Genomic DNA, 22,758 nt, shown 5'->3' on the forward strand with positions numbered 1-22,758 from the left:
TTCCTGTGATTGGCTCATGTCAGTGTGTATTTAACGCAGCGTGGAAAAGCAGTATTAAGCCGTTAGGTAATGTCGCTCCGTATCAGTTTCAGGTATGATCATGTGAATAGTGAGAAGTATAATAGCTGTGCTTATATCTTGGCAGCAGATGGCTTTTCACTCCTGCCTCATTTCTCTGAGGCTCTGCAAAGGCCAACCACATAAAATGACTTCTGCATCTCCATTCAAACCTCCCGACGTAGTGCCATTTTTTGTTGGACCTTGTACACCTGCTTTCACTAGGCTCGGGTCTCATAAAACTGTCAATGGAACCCTTTCACCAGAATACATTAGCATTGCTTAAAGGGTTGTGCATCACTTTTTTGACTGCTGTAAGTCGTTTTAAGCAGAACTTAAAAGGGTTAATTGATTGGCCCTCCTTTAAGGGGATACTAATACAGATTGACATCAGCAATTTTAGTGACACATTGAACATGTGCATAATCCTCTTCTTGATGAGCGTGTGTATGTGCTCACAAGAGTCAAATATCTATGGAGACATTAAGAACAGAGAAAGGGGAACACTCAACTTATTGGAGAGAATGGAGAGAAGAGAAGCAGGGATAAGTTGGAAGAGGAAAAAAAAAAAGAAAAGAAAAGAAACCTTCAATTCACATGGCATTATTAAGGAGCAGACAAACAGAATCTTCCGGGACTCAACATTTCTGAGATAATCATGTAAAAGATGAAACCCTGAAGCCTGTTACTAGAAACTGGGTGTGTTTTAGGTGTAAGAGGAAAAGGAAGATTGCTTAACACTGTAGAACTTGAGATGGGTTATTAAGAGGGAGAGGAAGGCTGCTGTGGGGGCAGGCACGGAGCAAACCTCAGAGCTGCTGTCTGCAGAGCCGTTCCTCCGTGATCTAATGAGATCAGTGGAGGCCCCGTTGTTGAGGGAGAGGGAGAGGGAGAGCAATAGTCATAGATGAGACATTTTTTAACATTTTGTTTCTCTCCAGACTCTCCATTAACTACTTGGAGGGCAAAGGTGTGTTAAAATGACAGGGTACTCCCCACCCCCTCCAGTTATTACTAATTTTGTAATTGGGCCAACTAGCCATAGAGCAATTTACATAGTACTGTGGAAGTTTTTCTAATGTATGATCATCAGTGAAAATAAATCTGGGTTTTCAGGTTTAAGAGGGTGACAGTAAACTACAAATACTAGATGATACAGCTCATGTTATAAACACATTGGTGGTCGGTCCTATATCATGTTCATCTGAAGTTCTTTCTGGTACTGTATTCCATTTTTAAACCAAGGGAAAAAAAAATCTCAGGGAAATGTTGGAGCTATTTTTGTTCTTTCACAATCATTATTTTTCCTAGGCAAACATGAATAAAATGAATGTTTTGAAAGATAATTGATAAATAGTTGTTGTAGAAAAATTGCCTACTAAATAATATTTTATGTGATTTTTTTTCCCCTATGCTATTTTGTGGATGGGTGACCTCTTTGCTGGTGGGTATGACGTATCCGACTTGGGAGGTTTGTGGTTATCTTAGGATCTGTGCTTCAGATTACCTCTCCCAACATGGGAAGAACGTCTGGTTGCTGGTCAATTGCTTTAGATTCTCAGATGAAAACGAAGCTCACATTGCCAAATATTTTTACTGGGCCTAGTGACAGATCACCTGAGCGTATCCTTCCTTAACAATTAACTTCAATTTAGAAGACATTTCAAGTCTTTTGGAAGACATTTAGTAGCAAGGGGAGTGATTTGTGGAAAGACTGTGAATTTCAGTCTCTCAGATGAAAGATGATAATGGGATTGAAGTCTTTCTTTCTGATTTATTATTGGTGTTCCTGTTTCTTGTGCAGTGAAACTTCGTATTTTTCACACAACGGAGCTTCTTTCAACCAACAGCTGATCCAGTTATGAGAAGATTGGGTTTAGACTGTTAAGTACATTTAATATAGAGCAGGCAAAGCTTAAGAGCCTGGTTAAAAAAAAAAAAAGAAAGAAAGAAAACGAAAAAAGGAGAAAAGACATTGTGAAAATAGCTAGAACCTGCTAAGATTGAGTAAGAGGAGAGAGCTTCATGGGAGGGAGATTGATTTCTTCATCCCAGATTGGTATATTTTGGAGGAAGTGCGAGAAAAAGAATAAGATACTGAGCACTCAGTTGACCATAGAGAATCCAGAAATTAAAAACAACAACAACAAAATCTAAGCAAAAACCAGTTTTTCTAAGAAATAATTCTCACTTATTAATTTGTCACCTGCCCAATGTTTGTAACTGCCTTTTGGTGACTCTAGGTGGCTTTTCATTCATGACAGCCATGAAGGGACCCCCACACTGCTTCCTAAAGTCACCATTCTCTTCAAGGACAAGCCTCCTTGTCCCTGAGCTCCGAAACTCCGAAGGGCTGGGAGCTTCGGGGATGGTCAGAGATCTCAATCTTGATGAGAAATTCCTTGTCACCGACAACTTGCCATAAAGCAGGGCCGTTTTCCCAGAGGGGCTGGTAAAAATACACACACATTAGTAAAGTAAAGCCAGGGGAAGATACTGCCAGGTCGGGCCGTCCAGTCCAGTCGAAATGTTTGTGCACGCCAGACACCGTGTCTGGCTACCTCGAGGGAGGGTCCATGTTTGGTCTGGGAAAACAGTTCCATGTTTACCACCAGGGAAGGCCCATGGGTGAGTAACAATGACCAGGCCCCAACTGCCAGGAAGAGCCTCCTTTCTAAATGACTGTCTCATTAGGTTGAATGGGAGCGTTTTTTTTCAGCCTGTGACCCTGAGATAGAGCAGCCCAAACAGCTGTTCCTGTCAGAGGGTGGCACATAAGTCTGTGAACCCAGAGTCCTTCTGTGGATTTGCCACTCAGTGGAAGGAAGGCGGCCACCCACTTTGGTGGTGCCGTGGCCATTGTCAAGAGTGTCCTTCCGTTTCTTTCCTTGGGGTGTCTTTAGGGGGCCTTCTGCCACTTGTGGGGGATTGCTTAGCACATTCCAGTGGGCTTCCCGATATGTTCTCACTTTTCCAATTGAAGATTTTTTTTGACAGAAACATCCAAGAGGGAAGTGTCGCATGCTGGCGGAGAAGTACCAATTACAGAAAAACCAGTGCTGGTCAGCATGTGGGTAATTATTTATCTCAGCTTTCTGTAATAGGAGGGGCATTTTATTCAAGCCAGGCAGAAATCTGGCCGTTTCCCAGTTGTGAAATTCTATTGACAAAGGTGTTAAACGAAGGGCAGGGTAACGTGGTATGCGAGGCCTTCGTGCCTTCACCTCGGTGACCTGGGCCTGTGTCAGGCCCAAGCTGAACTGACCAGAATGACTTTGATTTGATGACCGTTAAAGGTCAGGCACATAATGGGATCAGATGTGTCAGTGGAGGGTGAAGTACACAGCATAATAGATTGATGGTAATTAAGTAGTCGTGTTTAATAAGAGTCATCAGAGTTAAAGGCACTCTTGGAATGAGCAGCTTGGGAAAGGAATGGGAAAGCAGGAAGAAAAGAGGTGGGAAACATCTTAGGGAATCATTTGTTTTAATTACACTAGAGGAGAGACCAGAGGAAGTGTGTGTGTGTGTGTGTGTGTGTGTGTGTGTGTGCACGCGCTTGATTGCACACTTGAGTTTTAGGAAACCTAGTTCCATCTAAAAAAATTTTTTTGTTGTTGTTATTTCTAGACAGTTTTTTTAAACAGGACAAGAGGGTAGGTAGAGGATAATTAATGACCCCCTATTATCCTAACTTAGCATGTTTACATTTAGAAAATGTGTACCATAAATTCTCCAAAACCAAACCAAAACAAAACCCAGTTCAACAAATATTTCCAACACTAATCTCTATTTTCTATAGGATGAGAATCTCGGTTGTTATTGGCATATGATTTTTATGCAAATCATCAAACTCATAGAATTAATTGCTTGTTCAATGAAAAATTTGCAGTTTAGAAAGCTGTTCTTCAGCACTACTTGATAGTATTATTACGATGCATTGTCACTTAGTAAGAGAGCACAGTGAAGTAAGATATACGAAAAAGGGCGATTTTGAGTGTTGCCGCTAGCACACATTTTTGATATTATTTTTGTCATTTTGCACAAACCATTGCTGGGATTTACATGTAGATTGTCTAGGTTCAGTCTAGAATGAGCAGGTGTTAAGCAAGCAAAGAGTTAATCAGGAGGACTGTCACTTCACCACTTAGGAAGGAAAAGTCCAGGTAAGGGGCTTCACTGCTGTGTACATTATGACTTGACAAGTCTCAGTGTTCCATGCTTCCTAGTTCTATGTCACAAATACATGTGGAAGACGTGTTCTGACCTTCGGGAGTTTCCCTTCCCTTTCCAACTCCCCTTCCCTCCTTCTCTGTCTCTTTCTTTCTCAGTGCTGGGGATGCAACCCAGAGCCTCACCTATGCTAGGCAAGGGCTCTATCGCTGAGCCACATCCCTGGCCCCTCACATATTCTTTTTATGTCATCTTTGACTCAGTAAATATTCTCTATCTTGAAACAGAGCAGAATTGGGAAAGATTGTGAAATGGAAAAAGTTTTTTTTTTTTCTTCTTTTTTTTTTTAATGAATAACCTGGTGTTCTTCCTTCTAGTGACCCGGTCTTCCAGGGCAGTCTGAGCTTATGCTATTAAGCACTGTGCAGTACTGTCTGAGAGTCCTGGAGAATATGGTTTATTTTTATGAGTGTTTGATCTTATCTTTGAGACTCTGGTGCCAGTGCAGTGCCAGGAACACAATAGGAGCTCCATAAAAGAGAGCCAATAGTCACTGGATCAGACAAACCAATTAATTCCCACTGATATCAGCTAACATTTTTATTCTGACAAAAATGTCTCAACAATAAATGATATAAATCTCTGCAGATAGGTAGAAGTCGATATGTTCTGTGAGATGTCTTGTAGAGCCCACCACAAATAGTACTAGGCACAGGGCCACGTATTCTTGCCCAGTGTGAAAACAGCCTCCATACAGCATGTGACCCTGAGTAAGGGGCATAATAGAGACACAGAGTCCTATGGCTGGAAGTGATGTTAGATCAACCCCTTTTAAGAATGAACTGACTTCTGTCAGCATCTGTGTGACAGCTCAAAATATTCAGCATGGAGAAAGAGTTTGGAGTGCTTAAAACACAATATTATCATCTTTTAAACTCGATGGCCAGGGTTCCATCCCTTGGCAGTTATAAGGGGCCTCATCCTTTGTTGTTGGGTTTACCTTACCTCTTTATGTCGGTGACAGCAAATGATGGCAAAAACTGACAGTGGCAGCGTGGAGCTAGCCCTGCAGGTGTTCTTGGCACCTACTAATGAGCAATTTGAAGAGGTCACAGTTAACACTCCCTATGTAAGCCTGTTTATTTGCAGAAACATTTATTCAAAAAATTTTCATTTGTTCTTTTTAGTCATACATGACCATAGAATGTATTTGAATATATCATACATACATGGAGTATAACTTCCCATTCTTGTTGTTGTACATTATGTAGAGTTACACTGGTCATATATTCGTATATGAACAGAGGAAAGTTACGTCCATTTCATTCTATTGTCTTTCCCATTACCATCCCCCCTTCCTTCCCTCCACTCCCCTCTGTCCCAATCCAGTGAACCTCTACTCCTCCCTCCCCATAGCCTATTGTGAGTCAGTATCTGTATATCAGAGTGAACATTCAGCTTTGGTTTTTTAAGGATTGGCTTATTTCATTTAGCATGATACCTTCCAGTTCCATCCACTTACTGGCAAATGCCATAATTTTATTCTTTTTTTTAACGGCTGAGTAGTATTCCATTGTGTATTTGTACCACATTTCCTTTATCTGTTCATCTATTGAAGGGCACCTAGGTTGGTTCCACAGCTTAGTTATTGTGAATTGAGCTGTTATAAAGATTGGTGGAGCTATATCACTGTAGTATTGTAGAAACATTTATAAACCATCAAACAGACCAAATAGATATTCTCCAAGTAATACTACTATAACCACTGGTTGCTTAAATCTACCAAATACTTTCTCCATGGCAAACATTGTTCTAAAGACTTGCATACAGGAATGCATTTAATCCTTACAACAACTTAACAAAGCAAGTGCTACTAATATAGCCATTCTACAGATTAGGATACTGAAATACTGAGAAGTTAAGTAAATTCTCAATAAGAGATGAAGAAGTGTCAAATGGCCCAAAGTTTCAAATAAATGGAAAATTTCTCAATACTATCTGACATACTAGACTAATTCATCTGTTTTCATTCCTTTATGAAATTGGATCTTTAGCTAGGGTAGTTATCCTAGGCTTTCAAAGTTGAAAAGGAGTTTAGAGAGCACCTGGCTCGAAACATGAGTTTTTTTCGATTAGGAATTTGAGGCTCAGAGAGGTGAAGTGACTTTCCTAAGATCACACAGCTCTTTGAATGCAGACTTCAAGCCCTGTACCCTTTGTCCTATGTGTGCATTTTTCACGTGCCTTTTTCATTTTTAAAATGGCATAAAATCAGAGTGTTTAGCCTTCAATCCCCTTCTGTTTGACAGAAGAGAAAACAAAGACACTTTGAAAAAAAAATAATTAGATCTCAGTTCTTTGAGTGCTTATCGCCAGCACTGGGCTGCATTAGAATCTGTGGTGTCTGAGGCCTGGACCTTTACTTGCTCCCCTGAGCCTGGTGCCTGGCTGCACCTTGATAAAGGTAATAATAGGTGTTATCTGCCTCTCCTATCCTGCCCTCACTAGGGTATTTTGGCTGTGGTTTCTTCCGGAGTCTGTGGAGACGACCTTGGCTGAATCACTTAAAACACTTTTTAATCACAACCAAGCACCTTATTCTACCAAAATAACTCCTTTTATAAGGGTCCCAATTTGTTCAACAGACAAGCATCAAACGGTGACCGAGAAGCTGGAAGCGGACATCATCATCTGATGACTAAAATCAAGGAACAGAATGATTTAGCAATGAGTGAACATTTGGCAAAGAAACTTGTCATCAGGCTTTCTCCCAACTCTTTCAATAGAGGAGGAAAAGAACCTTCTGAGAACTGTTTGAAATGGTGGAACAGCAATTAAAAGCCCTTCGTCATTCAGGGATAGGAAGCCGAAATGAGAGTAGCTGCCTAATATGGTGCTCTGGGCGTTGGAAGCCCGAGGGTTGCAATGGAAATAAACCTGATGAAAACCAAATAAGATGAACACCAGGGAGTACAAAAGCAGGAAGGAAGATGACCATCACTGGGGCCCTCTGAGCCTTGTGTTAAAATGAGAATTCTGTCCCCTTCTAAGAATAAGCCTTCCAGTCTTCGCTCCAGGAAGTCCCATTGCTTCAGCTTGGAGGGCTAATATGAAAAACAAAGCAATTGTTTGTTGACACGTATTCGAGCAGGTGCAGTTCCATTTTAAACAAGAAGCCGCTATTGTTTTCAGGAATCATGGTGATGAGTGTCTTAGAACATGAAGGGCTGGCTGGTTGGGCAGTGGGACACCAGGGCCCTGTTTTTCACTTCTGCCCTTGGGTCCTCTGAACCTTTCCGACCAGCGCCCCCTACAGGTTCCCGTGAGCTTTAAGAAAGGAGAACAAGTGTTTTTTTTTTTTTTTTTTAAACTTTTTTTTTTTTTTTTTAAATTTTTAAAAACCCTGGTTTTCATGTTTGGAGGAACATTCTTTGGCAGAAGCAGGGAGTAGGGCTGTCCAGATATTTGTTTGCAGGACATCCTTGATTTACTGTCTCTGGTTCAGGGAAAGGCCGATCAGCAAGGGTCAGGGCCGTGCTGGGTAATTAACAAGTGAGAAGTGAGTTTGGAATGAGGCTTTTGCTAAAATCACCAAGGACCTGAGGCCCAGTCTTCTCTCAGGTGACATGAGGGAAGAGACTGAGAGAAAAGGGTGAGTGCAAATCTTGAGGCCCTTCCATGCTTTATGAGGACCAGGCTGGGAAGGACCAGCCCGGGGCCCACAGGCACCCAGGGCGCTCCTTCCTTTTGTGCGGGTGACACCCCGCAGAAGCCCGGCCTTATTTGTGAGATGTGGAGCTGTGTGGAGCGCTGCGCGTGATTTACGGGCAGCATCCAGCAGTAATCCCTCCCCTGGCTCCCCGTCGGCCTGCTCCGTGCAGCTGGCACTAAATATCCAGCCCGGCTGGGGATGCGCTGCCGCGCGTGGACTTCAGTCTGAGGGCCGTGTTAGCCTCTCAATTTACTTTTTCCAAACCACGATAAATCCAGGCCCAAATGGCAGCAAAAATTAACTGTGAGAATGCCACCATCGTTTGCAGGCGAGTGGCTCTCGTTGGCTTGGATCTGCTTTAGCTTTGATACCTGACTCTCTCAAGCAGAGCAAGAGGGGACCTCGTGTTTTCTTGCCACTTTGTAAGGTTGAGATGAGGGTGCACCAGCTTGAACAGCATTCCCTGCTGCTAAGTGGAAGACACAGCCCTCTTTGGTCTGAGAGGAGAGGGGCTTTTGGATGTGATACTTGAGCCCATCCTGTGGTTTCTGTTAGGCTTGTTCGTCTTCTTTGAGAAATGCTCATTTATTTTTCATTACTAATATCCATTGAGTGAACATTTAATTGATTTCTGCTAGATGCCTCACGTGCAACGGGGAAGCAAAATACCAATTACTAAGACTAAACCTGGTGTTTTTAGGTCAATGATATTTCAGTGAGAATAAGCAATGTTGAAGTTTATTTATTAGTTGTTGTTTAACAGTTCAGTGCTATTGGCTGTATTTTAGCTTATTTTTGATAAAGTGAACTAAAGTAGTTGACTGGTGAAGGTTGATAGATTATATAGAAAGCTAATGGGTGGTCATGAAATAGGATCTAGTCTTCTTGCCCTCTTGGGATCTACACCCCTCATTCCTGCACCAGCTCTACCATCGTCTTTGTCCCAGGCTGATGCCTCAAGGTCTTCAGTGATTCCCTTTTCCAGTGAGAGGATGGTGAACATCTGTGGCAGAATGGTGTTTTAAGACCTCACTGAGGACATCTCCCCTTTTCTGCTTTGATCTCTTTCTTGTCTCTTTCTTCCTCGAGGTCTCTGTTAAGGTCATATGTATTCACTAACATTGTCCATAGTGTTATACCTGAGAATGGATATGCTGGCCAAGATCTGAAGGACCAGTGGCAGTAAACAAAAGGAATTTTATGTGTTGTTCACATGAACCTTGTCATCTATTTGTTGGACTTTCTTAGGCAAAGCACCTGTTTTTATGTTGTCATTTCTTCATTTCCAAAATGGGACTAATAACATGCCACAGGTCTAATGATAGGATTAAATGAGATGATAGGAAGTTATGTTTTTGTTTTGATAGCACTGTACAGAAAGATAAAGGGAGCTTTAGGAAGTGAGGAAGAAAAGCCCAGGGTCTGCCTGGGAGCCACATGAGATCAGAGGTTGGAAAGGGTTCAGTGCAGTGGAGCTGAGGGTCAAGGAAGAAGTCTATGAAGAATAAAAATCTATTTGTGTTGGTTGTTCCAAAAGTAGCAGGGCCAGTCAAGGCTCCCGGTACATGGTCTGAAAGCCTTTCATGGTCAGCATAGACTGGTATCAGATGAGCTGTCCATTCTTAGGCTAGAACCATTATAAGTATGAAATTTTCTTCCTTTATTATCTGGCCTTTCCCATGATCCTCTAGATTCTGGCCAACAGGAAGTGGGGAACAAATCTATCTTAACAGAACAAAGTGATCCTGAAGAGAAAAACCAATGTGACCACAGACCAGGTTTTACAAACTATTTTAGATTTCCTCTAACTCTGTCTTTTGTTGCTGTCTCTATAGTGTTGGGTTCATGTTGGCATGGCAGGAGAGTAAAACACCCGGATTGGCCCTTAATCCAGGGAGCACTATGCGATATACTTTCCTTCTCAGAGTATTGTCCATTGACCAGCAATGTAGGCATCACTTGGGAGCCTGTTAGAATGCAGCTTCTCAGGCCCATCTCAGACTTGCAGAACCAGTATCTGCATTTCCAACATGATTCTCAGGTGGTTTGTGTAAGCACCAAAGTCAAGTCAAGAAAACAAACCTCACCCTGTGTGGGCACATGAACATCCACATAGACACAAACACACATTTACTGATGATTTGTGTTTATCATAAGATTTTAAAAATATCAAACTACATAAAAAATAAAAATTGCCCATGGTCATACCACTATTAATATTTTTCCTACTTGTATTTTGGGTTGAGGGCAGTGCTAGGGATTGAACCCAGGGTCTTGTGTAGGCTAAGCAGATACTCCATCACTGAGCTATACCCCAGCCCCTACCTTTTATCTTATAATTTAAAAAATCTAGCCCTTTTTTTTCTTGTGAGAGGGGGAGACTTATTCCTCTACTAAGCCTCTTACACATCTTCAAAAAATATATTGAGTTTGCCTAATTGTTGGTAGTGTTGAGGGATGGGAAAGAAAATTCAATGAAAATAGAGGCATAACCTTATTTTCTGTTGTGTCATAGGCCTCCAAACTTTATGAGAAATTGGAGAGTATAATTGATCATTAACTTTGAGCTCTTATACACTAATTTAAACTATTAAATTTGTCTAATTTGTGTCACAGTCAATTTTGATATCCTAAATAGGCACAGGGCTCAGTGTGTTTGAAGTTCAGAAAGCCTATTTCATTTGTTTGAGGAAGTTGGTATCAAACACATATCAGAGTTTCCTTGGGCAGTCTATCTGAAAAGATTAGTTGGTTCAACTCTAAAAAGAATGGCTTTGTAGATAGTTTTCTAGCAGGAAGTAGGTAGTGTAGGTGGAAATAAATTATACACACACACACACACACATACACACACAAACATATGCACCTCTCTGTAGATATTTTTATTTTTATTTTTTTGTTGAAGCATAAATCTTTAGTGTTGCTTTTCAATTATAGGGAATTGATTTTCTCTAAGTCCCTATCTCTTCTTCCCCAAACTTTCTAATACATTCAGTTCACTTAACTAGGATTACATGAAACTTTTGATGCCTTCAAGTCCCCTTTGCTTTAGTCCCCCTAACATTTAGAGGTTTCCTACCTATCCTCCTCAAACAGACAGCTTGCCTTGGATATTGGCCTCATGAGCAGGAGCTGGTTTTGGGGAGGATGGCCTATGTGCTATGGTGCTGAGCTCTTGACTGACAGAGAGACCCTCCCCTTGGCTTCTCCTTCCCTGCTTCAAGGGCTGGCAGACCGCGCCATTCTCAAAGATTTGGAAAGGAGCCACTAACAGGAATTATTGAACAATTGCTCTGTGAAACTTAAGATAACACTTTGTTCCACCACAGTGAAATTGCTGTGTGACAGAAGGAAATTATCTGTTTAGTTCTTGATTAACAGTTATGTGAGAAAAATAAAATTAAGGTTGATGGTATCTAGTCCAAGAAATACTGGTATTTACTTTGAAGAACATATATTAACACAGCCACTTTTGTAGAGTGAGTGAAACCAACTACTGAAGATTGTTTTGAGTTGTAATTGGAAAACAATAAAACAAAACAAAACAAAAAACCAGCAACACCCTTTAAGATGCCTCCTGGCTACCAAATTAAGTTCCCTGGAATCAGCGGGATTTCCAGAAACAATAGGATTATGAATATAATGGTATGAGTAGTCCATCTCTACGGATATTTGGCAGGTGTGTGTGAGGTTGATTTAATGGACGTTTTCTGATTTTTAACATTTAGAAAGAACTGGGCAAGGCTGACCAAGTTCATTATAAATTTCCCATATTACTAAAGCAACTAATTTAGCATTATTTAAACCATTTTAGCAATGATATACAGTTAACCCCAATAGTGGTAAAGATGCCAACAGAAGTAACTTTCAATTCAGTTCTCTAAAGAATCTACTAGTGTGTTCATTCCTATAGCTCATATTCATCAAGGGCCCTTTCTCCACAGGGCACTGTGTTGGGCCCTGTGGGAGATACTGGGATGGATAAGACAGGATTCTTGAGTTAACACCTTATAGTCAGCTGGGAGAGACATGAATGTGCTGGGTACAAGTTGTATTGAGAAAAAGTGAGCTTTGATTTTCAACCATTCCTAATGTATCTCAAGTCCGCTTTTAAATATAGGATCATCTATTTGTTTTATAAATATGTAAATAATGCTTATGTAAATAATGTAAATATGTAAATAATGCTTTATGTCATTCTTACTATGGGCCAGAAACTTTCGAATAGCTTTAGAGATGTAAACTCATCTAATCAATGGTTATTAATCCCCTTTTTATAGATAAGACAAAGGTGAGGCACAGAGGGGGTGAATGACTTGCCCAGCTTGGAGGAGAAGGACTTGAACTTAGAAACCTGATTCCAGCTTTCCTATGCACTGTGCTATGCTCTCTCCTCAAAGTGGGTGTATGCCGCAGTACAAGCCAAAAAGAAATGTGCAAAGCTCATTGCTTATTATCTGGCAGATTTGTGTCCATCAGGCAGCCTGCTTGATTACAGAATGCACACTGGTAGCATGTTTATCAAGCAGGATATCTTCTTAGATGGTGAAAAGCAAACTGCTGTGGACATTTGAGAAGCACACAGGTGAGAGTTATTCAAAGAAACCTTTTGTTAATGTGAAGACTACTTTACAAATGAGCACCAAGCCTTTTGTTTTATCTATTTTAAAGTTTAGAAGAATTTCCTTATTTAAAGTTGGTCATTTGCTTATGTCATTTTTATTGAGTTGAGATTAATCCAGTGGTGTTTATGCACAAGGTAATCCTTAGCCTTGATTTTGGAGAAAGATCTGCTATTAGAAAAAAAGCAGAAAATAAAGCTCCATGTGAGGGATTTTGGATAGACATTCTTAATAATCTAGTGTTTTGTAGTCATTCTCATAGAAATCCCATATTTTAGTTTGTGTATGTATAAAGGAGAGAGAGAGAGGGAGAGAAAGAGAGGGTTGGAGGGAGGAAGGAAGCTGAGAGGGAACGTGAGTGAGTGAAAAATCTCATGGAGTTGGGACTGGGTATGTAGCTTAATTGTAGAGTCCTTTCTTGCCTTGGGTTTGGGTTTGTCTGCAGTACCAAAAACAAAAACAAAACAAAAAACCCCACCACCATCAGAACAACAACAACAACAACAACAAAACAAATAACAAAGTATTTGCATCTCAAGAACCTTATAGAGGAATGAGATTAATGGATATTAATGGATATTTCTCATTTTTTAATTAATGAGAAATATTTTGGACATTGTTTTTGTCCATCTTAAAAAGAAAAGGAAAATAAGACCACCCTGTCTAGTTATATGTAAAAGGATATTTTATCGAGGGACTGGGCTGTAGCCTGGTTCTGGTTTCTTGCCAGCTAGAACTCTGTTTTATTTATTTTATCCTCCATGCATGGAAGACAGCCTGGCACAAAACAGGTAGGTACCCTGTAAATGGAGGTAGAATGAATAAATCTGGGGGCCCTGGCCTCTGCAGGAAGATCTCCAGATCTTCAGAGAAAGGACCTCCTGGCTCCGAAGGCATTCACTGGCCAGATGCCATCTTCTCCTTGCAGTCAGCCTGCCCCACTGAACTCCCTGGCTTTGAAGCAGAGAGAGGCCTGCTCAGGAACCCAGCGGGAAGCCTTGCGGCTGTGACCTGGGCCCCCACGGGTAGTGTCAGGAGATTAGAGTGTCCTTGCTCCAAGGCCAGAGATACAGGCCCAGATTACTCGGGGTCACAGGTCCACATTCTTGTATGCAGCAGGAGCATTAATTAGTGACAATTACCTATTGGAAAAAAGAAGTTGAGTCCTGAGTGCTCTTTCCAAAAAACTTAAAGACAGAAGGAAGCTTCTAACAATGGGTCAGGGGAGATGCATTTCCGCCCTGATGTTAAAAACAAGGTACTGTCTAACTGATGAGTAGTGGGGACTTGCAGAGACGCTTTGATGAGCCATCTCCTGCTTCCTGATATTGTGACCCCTCGACAAACACTGACAAATAAAACCAGCATGCCTTCGATATAAATGAGGGCACACTATCTAAGGAGATGCTTCGTTCTCAGGATGTGGTTGAAATCCTGTTATGAATAAGGTTTACATCCTTGCCACTGGAATAATATTTTTGTACTGTGGAAATCAATGGTAAGGAAAAAAATGGACAGGTCTTCTAATATGTAAACAATTTAACTTTGATGTAATATCTTGTTTGCTGGATTTGGACCTGGAGAAAGTCAAAGAACACGTTGCTTAGTTGATTTCTTTCTGCTCTTCCATTTAACTTCTCTCTTGTATAGCATTTCGATGTCCAGCTCAAAACAGGGTTGTACCAGAATTTCAGCCTGTGGGCCACCTCTTTTTCTCCTGGGTAATCCTGAGGCCTGTAGGACTTTGCTAACTGTGATTCAGAATAGAACAGAGAGGGATTTGGTCTGAGGGATAGGCAAGAGCATGTATTTTGTCAAATTGAGAACTTGGAGAATTTGTGGGTTCTGTGTTTCAAACGGAACTCAAATCTTTTGAGGCTCAAGTTCCATTTACTTTTGGCAAAACATGATTTCCTGGTTCAAAAGAAAATAAGCACATAAAAAAGGGGCCCCAGGCTTCTTGGACATCAAAGCTTATGAGATACCCTTATAAACAGCATTTTGATGATTTGTAGATTATGGGAACCAGGAACATACAGATTATAACTACCCTTAAGTTAAAAAAAAAAAAAAAAAAAAGAAGACAAGATGTTGGCAAAGTGTACTACCTCTGAATGTTGTTTTTGCACAAAGTAAGATATTTAATGAGTTTTTGTATTCCCCCTGATTTTTTTTTTTTTTTTTTTTTTTTTGGTAAAGATCTCTGCTCTGTCTAGTTCTATTCCAGCATCAGCCTGGTGTCCACCAGTCTCCACACCTGAAAGGGTAGTCAGGATCCTTTTGAATCAATAGTCTCTTTGAAACTTATATTCATAATTTTATTTAATATCCAGGAAACTTTATGGATTAATATATCCTTGCACATGATTAATATATCCTTGCACAATACCAAGTATTGATCAACTTAACTGTTAAATAATCTATTGTTAAAAATAATTATTCCAGATTAGTGATTCTCAACCAAAGCAGGTTTTGATGCTCAGGGGGACATTTGACAATATCTGGAGACATTTTTGGTTGTCATAACTCATAGCAGGCTGTGGGGGAGGTTTGCTACTGCCTCTAGTGGATAGAGGCCAGGGATGCTGCTTAATGTTTGACAATACCCAGGACACTGCCCCCCCCCCCCCCCCCACCCACCCAACAAAGAATTATCTGGCTCAAAATGTTTAGAAACCCTGTTTTAGACTTCAGGATAATCATAGACCTTATTATTTCCAGCTATTACCTTTATCCCAACCAAGATTGATGTTATTTTCTGATGTCTGGTTATAAATTATCAGATTGGGCTGGGTAGTGACACACAGACCTATAATCCCAGTAATTTGGGAGGCTAAAGCAGAGGTATTGCTGATTCAAGACCACCTTGAGCAATTTAGCAAGACCCTGCCTCAAACTAAAAAAATAAAAAGGACTGGGGGCGTAGCTTGGTGGTAACATGCCCCTGGATTTAATTCCTAGTATCAAGGAAAAAAAATCACACTGAAGGAAGAGAGGAGAAAAAGAAATGACTGAGAAAAAGAAAGGGAGAGATATTTGCAGGGCTAATATGATCCCATAGATTCCTAGGTCATCATTATCTGTCTTATTATAACTAAAGAAATAAAATACTTTAAAAAAGACAAATAATGGTTTCAGAGCCGAGAGATTATTAGCCTTTGTAAGAGTACTCTTCAAGCAGAAGGAAAGCAATGGACAGGATATATTAATCAGTTGTGTTTGTCATTGTGTGCTACTATGTGCAACACCAAGCTGAGACTCATGAAACACTTCTGCTCTTCACAACTGCCTGGCTTGCTTGTTTTGCTTACATTCTAGCATTGACTCATTCAGAAGACATTGATACACCCATAGAAAGAATAGGAGAAGGGTTAGAAATGTGTGCATGGAAGCTTTCCTCACCCTGGTTGAGATCTGTAGGATTCTGAAGTGCAAAGTCTCTTCTGTGTTGCAATTCAGCACAATGCACAGGTTTTTTGGAAGAGATGGTGGCTGTGGCCAGAGACTGTCCATGTCTTGGGGAATTTGCACATATCTGAAACTGCCAAGAGGTGGTGTCAGAAGAGGCAGAATAGCACCCTTTGGGCAGGGTTTCCCAGGCTCAAAGCCACCTGAAGCATCTGTCCAAAACCAGAGCCACAGCAGTATCAACAGAAACAGATTCCTGAGCTCCACTTAAGGTTACTGGCTTGAAATCTCTAGGGGTAGGGGTTTCTAATAAGTGCTGTGGGTCATTCTTATTATCAGGCAAGTTTGGGAAGACCCTCTCCCTGCCTCAGGACCAGCAAACTTCAAGACACATAGAAGAAACCTGAGTCCAGGGTCCTATCCTTAGCCCTACCATTATCCCAAATAGACCATCACCCCTTCATTCAGCAAACAAACCCTCTCTAGATAGTGGTTTAAGCCAAACTCTATTATATGCCTGCTATGCACCAGCACTGCTTCAGAGACCCAGGAGATTGTGAATAAGACTGGTAAGGTCTCTGCCCTCACAGCTGGTGTTCAGGTTCAACTGAAATAACAGGAGAACTTTTTGCCTGAGAAGGTCCTTCTCTTTTGCAGATCAGAGAGGCAAAAAGAAGCTTTGTAAGAAAGCTCAGTAGAGTAGAGAGAATAGAACAAGGGGAGGGAGAAGGGAAGGGAAAGGGGAAGTAGTGAGGAGTGAATGAGAGCAAAGCATATTCCATGCTTGTATAGTTATGTGAAAATGAACCCTAATATTATGTATAACTAAAAGGAACTAATAAATAAAAGAAGGTTTGTATGAAAGAGTATATCCCCACATATATATAGCAAACGTTTCTAATAATAATATATATTTCTAAATATAGCAAATATATATTTAGAAATATATATTATTCTTTTTATGAGCTTGGGAAAATTGCTTAATATCTCTGTGCTCAGTATTTCCATCTTTAAAGGGAGATTCTACCTATCTATCTCTATCTATCTACATGTATACATACATGTGTGTGTGTATACTTCCATTCACACATTTCTTACCCCACTTTGGCCCTTTCTGTGGGCCTGTGGGTGTATAAATATCTGATGAATGAATTATATATATATATATATATATATATGAAAAGGGAAGGGAAAGGGGAAGTAGTGAAAAAAATATATATATACACACACACCCATAATATATATTATTTTATGTAATATATATTTGTATATATATATAAAATACACACATATATAACATATAATATGTAGTATATAAATCAGATAATATGTAATATAATATATGTCTAATATAGTCTACCACACAGAGTTGTCATGAAGATTAAATTGGTCAATACTTGTAAAGTGCTAAGATTAATGTATGTCATAATGTAAAAGAATCATCATCATCATCATCATCAGATTCTTCCCCTTCCCCACCTCAGCCAAATTCCATGATTCCCAGTGCCTCTGAGGGAAAAAAAATGTTTGTCCATCTTAGTAGACTGTATTTTTTCATTTACTCAAGCATTGATTCACATAAACTTAGAATCTGCCAAATACAAGCCTTGGAACTAGGATATGGGCAATAAGTTACTAGTGGAGTAGCTCAGTTCACAGATAGCTGTGGTTTAGGTAGAAAGTGATGAGAAAGTGTAGACAAAATGTCCTGAGGGCTCAGAACAGAGACTGATTTCCTCTACCTGGGGGGCATTTGGGATGAGAGGAAGTTGCCTCCTCTGGGAAAGCATAGTAATCCGTACCTCCTGGGAAAACAGCAGAGACTAAATAAATTGAATTGATTTGAACTGATTATTGAATTGAGTTGAATTTGTAATATATTGTCTATTCTTCCTACAACTAATTCTGTAAAGGCACAGTTAGAAATGCCAAATTTTAGGAACAACTGGTCTTTGTGGGCTAGCCTGGAAACCTAACAGCTATTGATAATGAAATCTCTATGGCAATACATTCTGAGTCTCAAACGATCAATATACAAGTGATTTTTTTACTTGCATCTTGTTTATAAGTTGGGCTAGTTGAATTCATTGTTAGTTCAAAAGGAAATGAGTAGTGTTTTAAACCTCTTGTTTACAAAGACTATCATTTGTCACCTCCTTGCCAACATATTTCAAATATACCAAAACCTTTTACGGAAGCTTAAACAATGTTGTACAGTTCTTGTTTTATTCCTCTCCAACTAATTTGCTTTTAGCTTATCTGGACTTTGGTATGTAATTTGGAAATTGGGCTATGTTTTCCTTGCTTAAATTGAAAAAAGAAATGATTAACTGAAATAACACTGCACATTACTCAGATTTAATTATGTTTGTAATACATCACCCAGTGATATGGGGCAACTTCTTGCCGTTCACTTTCCATCATGCGTTTCTCATAACATATGGTCCGCGTAAAATAGTTTTGATTCAGAGTCCCCAGTAGCATATGGCAAAAAAAAAAAAAAAAAGGAAGGAAAAAAAAAGCCCCTCAAGTCAAATGCAAAGTAAAGGCCAGCCTCTGTGCCCCAGAGGAGCCTCCATCGACTGCAAGCCAGCAAGCCTGGAATCTGAATTGGTGTCAGGGTCTCACTCATCATGAAGATTTTACATTTGGTTTGGGACCTTGGAGCATGAGGTTCTGGATGTAAAAGTCAGAAGAGATATGGCTTTTGTAATGTCTGCTGAGATTCCTGTGTCGATAAGGTCAGCAGAAAGTTAATAGATTTTTATCTTCTCATCATATGAACTTAATATAGTGCAACTGTTTGGTGGGGGTGGGATGGTGAAATGGGATGAGAATCCCATCATGCTTCTCAGATTTTTCACAAAGGAGGTTTTAGGTCTTTAAGTGCATTTTTGCTTAAGGTTAAAAGAAAAGTCCATCATTCGTTTAATAATAAAACTCTTTGAATAAAAACTTTAAATGCTGTGCAACAATGCTGCCTAAAAACTGTTGTAGTCAGAGCAGAACATGTTTTTTCCTTTGTGCTGGTTATTCAATTACATCTGAGTAGGAAAAGCTTGCATTTATGGCACTTTAGCAGAATGTAAGCCAGTTCAACTTAAATGCCTTCAAGCAAATGCTCAGAGCCATAAGGCAGTTCCATTAGGACCGCTTCATTCTTCCACCAGACTCTATGACTGCCGTGTGCCTGCCCTGAAGGGAAGGCCCGTCTGCCAGGCACACTGGCACATGCCTGCAAACACCAATGGAGAGAGGTTGGTGTGTGTGATTCCTGGACCAGGATCTGCTTTAAGAGGGCACCTGGGGGAATGTGGGAGAAAAACCACCAGGCTGACGCCAGATGCCACCTTTGAAAATCTCTAGGCCATATTACTTTCAAACCAACCTGCTGACTCGGGATCTGCTTTCACAGCCACTCGAACCAGCTGCCCAAATTGGCTGTGAGAGTGGTTTCTGCGACCTGGGGATGCTCATTGAGGGATGCAGGAAAGCTGGGAGGCTGAAATGCAAGTAAAGTCCATGGAGGGACAGCACTGGGTCACACTGACTAGCAGGCCTCAGCGATCAAACATGTCACACCTGTCTTGGCCACTGGTGCAGGTGTTCTAGGTCAGCTCTCACTGTGGTTATCAATCGCTGACAGTTGACAGTTTAATTTTACACCACAAGTACCTCATTACTTGTGTAGGCACTTGAAGAACATGTGGGCACTGGATCGGATCAGTGATCAATGACAAAGGTTGCATAGGGTGCAAGTGGTAGCAGTAAAAGTGAAGGTCTCCGTGCATGAGTTGGCAGTGGTAGGGATACATGACAAGGGGAGTTTAACTGACAAACAGTCTGTCAGGTTGAAAAGAATGGAGATTTGCCAGTGAGCTAGCTGTAGATTATAAAATATATCTCTTGATTTGAGGGAAAGGAAGAGGAAAAATACCCCGCCCCAAGTGGAGACTTCCATTCTTGAAAGTGCTTACGCAAATCTAATGAATGTGTGGGGCTGTAAATTTTTATTCTACCAGCATTTATCTCATGGTGTACATGCATTCAGGTGTGTAGGGATTTAAGATTAGCAGGATGCACTGATGCTATTTTATAAAGGTGTGTGTGTGTGTGTGTGTGTGTGTGTGTGTGCATATGCTCATATATCAAACCAATTCCACCAAACCAGACCTGCGGCTTTTTTAGATTGTTCCATGACAGGTTATTGTGGATATTCAATAAGAAAGTCAGTCCATATAAGTCCCTTTCTTCTTCTATTTCTATTTTTTTTTGTGTGTGTGGCATTGGGGATTAAACTGAGGGCCTCATGCATGCTATATGAGCACTGAGCTACATATATCCCTAGCTCTTCTTTACTTTTTTTTTTTTTTAATTTTGAGACAGGGTTTCCTTAAGTTGCCCAGGCTGGCTTCGAACTTGTGATCCTACTGACTCAGCACCTGAGTAGCTGGGATTTCAAGCATGACCCATCATGCCTGGCAAGTCCCTTTATTTATTATTATTACTTTTTAAACATTTTTTTTAGTTGTAGATGAACACAATACCTTTAATTTTTATTTTTATGAGGTGCTGAGGATCGAACCCAGTGCCTCACGCATGCTAGGCGAGTGTTCTACCTCTGAGCGACAACCCTATCCCAATTCCCTTTATTTTTATCAATGCAATTTGTGGTCAACACCCCCAATATAGGGCTGGGGATGTGGCTCAAGCGGTAGTGCGCTCGCCTGGCATGCATGCGGCCCAGGTTCGATCCTCAGCACCACATACAAACAAAGATGTTGTGTCCACCAAAAGTTAAAAAAAAAATAATAAAACTCTCTCTCTCTCTTACAAAAAAAGATTTAAAAAAAACCACCACCCAATATATTATAGTGGTGATCAAAAAATCAAAATTTCTTCTTTTATAGAGTTATTTTTATAAATTCCTTGTAATTTCCTTCTCTCCTCAAACTTTTTTTAAAAGAAGCTTTATAAGTTTGCATTATAAAAATCTTTCTGTTCATCTTGTTAATTTCTTAAAAGACGTTGGCCTTAAGGAAACATCCATGTGGCATAAGTTTGATTTCTTATTACATGCATCATCTACTGGAGTTAGGATTTATTAGGCACACTACTTAGTATAGCAGAATGAAGATGGGTTTCAAGGCAGAAGGACCTTGAGTGAATTCTATCTTGTCCACTTCCTGCTGGCCGAGATGGAATTATTGACAACTTCAAATGCATTGTTCATAAAAAAGAGTATTATGATACAGGATCATTGAAAGGGTTTAATGAGATAAAATGGAAGATATTTCAAATTGTTTCCCTTTTCTCTCTTTTTATAATACTACAACTTGAGCTTTGGCTAAGCATATGACCATTCAGTTATAGGGTACATTTCCAGTCTCCCTGGGAGTTAGGTATGACCATGTCATTAGAATTCTCTTCAATGGAACAAAAACAGAATTATGTTTAAATTATCTGCAGTTCATAGCAGAAATCTACTTGTTCATCTTTTCCTCTTTTCCCTCTCATACAAGTGTGAAAAATTGGTGGTAGAGAGTCATCTGTGACCATATGCAATACCCAAGGAAATGGCAGAGCAATAAGCTTGAAGGACTCTAGAACCCTGGATGACCTGGCCAAACAGAGCTGCCTACCTGCCTGGGATCTTCTGCCTAATTCTAGACTGCTACACAAGAAAGAGGCACATTTCTCTCTTGTTTAAGTTACTATATTTTGGGGTTCCTTTGTTACAGCACCCATATACTAACTTATAAATTTAATATATAGAGAGCACCAAACATAGGCTGGCCTGTAGCAGAATATCAATGTGCTTATTGTTTAAAACAATGTGTATTGTTTAATTTCTAATCAAGGTAGTGAATATCACTTGGAATATGTTAAATATTAACCAAGAAGTATCTGCTTAGTGGCTAGGTTAAATAATCATTCTCCCCCCCTCCCAAACTGGTCCTACCAGTCAACTGTCACCTGCTTAGAGAATGTTCACATTTTCAGGTTGTTCTGGTTTGCAAAATCATCTTTCTCTCTCTATGATATTTCTCTCAGGATTCCGAAGAGTAAGTGAACTCCTCTCTCCCCTGCAGTATCAAATGCAATATGCCATCTATAAAAACTGATTTACCATATTTACTTACCAAATGACATACACGACTTCTGCCTTAAAAAATGGGGTAAACTTTAGGATAAATAATAATTTGTATGAAAAGAGACATGGAGTTCCAGAACACTAATCACTACATGGGTGACTTATAAGTCTATAGGTGACTCAGGGCAACCTGGATCAATTTTTAATGGTGCTGTATCCCCACTTGATCAAGTAGCACTCTTGTCCCTTTTCAAGTGCTCTTCTTCCCTTGTCACCTCCTCCTTCCACTGGGACACTTTCTCTCTGCTTACTCTTATTATCTAGCACCAACTGGCACCCTCCAGCATGGCTGAGTTTTAATTGTAGTACTCAGGGATAACAAGTTTACTGCTTGCTGTTTCTGTGGTACAGAGAAAATTCTGTTATTGCATCTCTCTTTTCCTATCATTGCTGTCTATGAGCCCTGTGTGTGCAGAAGAAAGGCCAGCTTTTAAGCTGACGTGTCTAAGTTAAATACTTAATGCTGCCTTTTTTTCCTTTGTGTGCTTTACTTTTAATTCACATACAGCATAAGGGACATGATAGTTGCATAACAGAGCTGAAAGGGTTTGGTTTTTAGAGGTGGGACTAGACTTACTGGAAGTTACGTGGGAGGCATTCTATGTCATCCTCTTTCCTTGAATGGTTCCTTT

At 40.2% G+C, this 22,758-nt stretch overlaps 1 protein-coding gene across 13 annotated transcripts in view; it reads left to right on the forward strand.

Annotated features, from left to right (window-relative positions):
* The window catches only part of Mecom (MDS1 and EVI1 complex locus), a 544,883-nt gene that overhangs the window by 39,667 nt on the left and 482,458 nt on the right, over positions 1-22,758 (forward strand). For 5 of the 13 annotated variants that reach the window (XM_071615483.1, XM_071615487.1, XM_071615488.1 and 2 more), the window contains exon 1: positions 12,506-12,527. The exons of 1 other annotated variant lie outside the window; for it this stretch is intronic. The gene's annotated coding sequence lies outside the window, so the exon portion shown is untranslated. Of the gene's footprint in view, positions 1-12,504; positions 12,528-22,758 lie in introns of those variants that run through there. 7 more of the 13 variants (XM_071615486.1, XM_071615489.1, XM_071615491.1 and 4 more) reach the window with 3 other exon arrangements.

Source organism: Marmota flaviventris, chromosome 8 (assembly GCF_047511675.1).
Source record: "Marmota flaviventris isolate mMarFla1 chromosome 8, mMarFla1.hap1, whole genome shotgun sequence".
Taxonomy (NCBI): domain Eukaryota; kingdom Metazoa; phylum Chordata; class Mammalia; order Rodentia; family Sciuridae; genus Marmota; species Marmota flaviventris.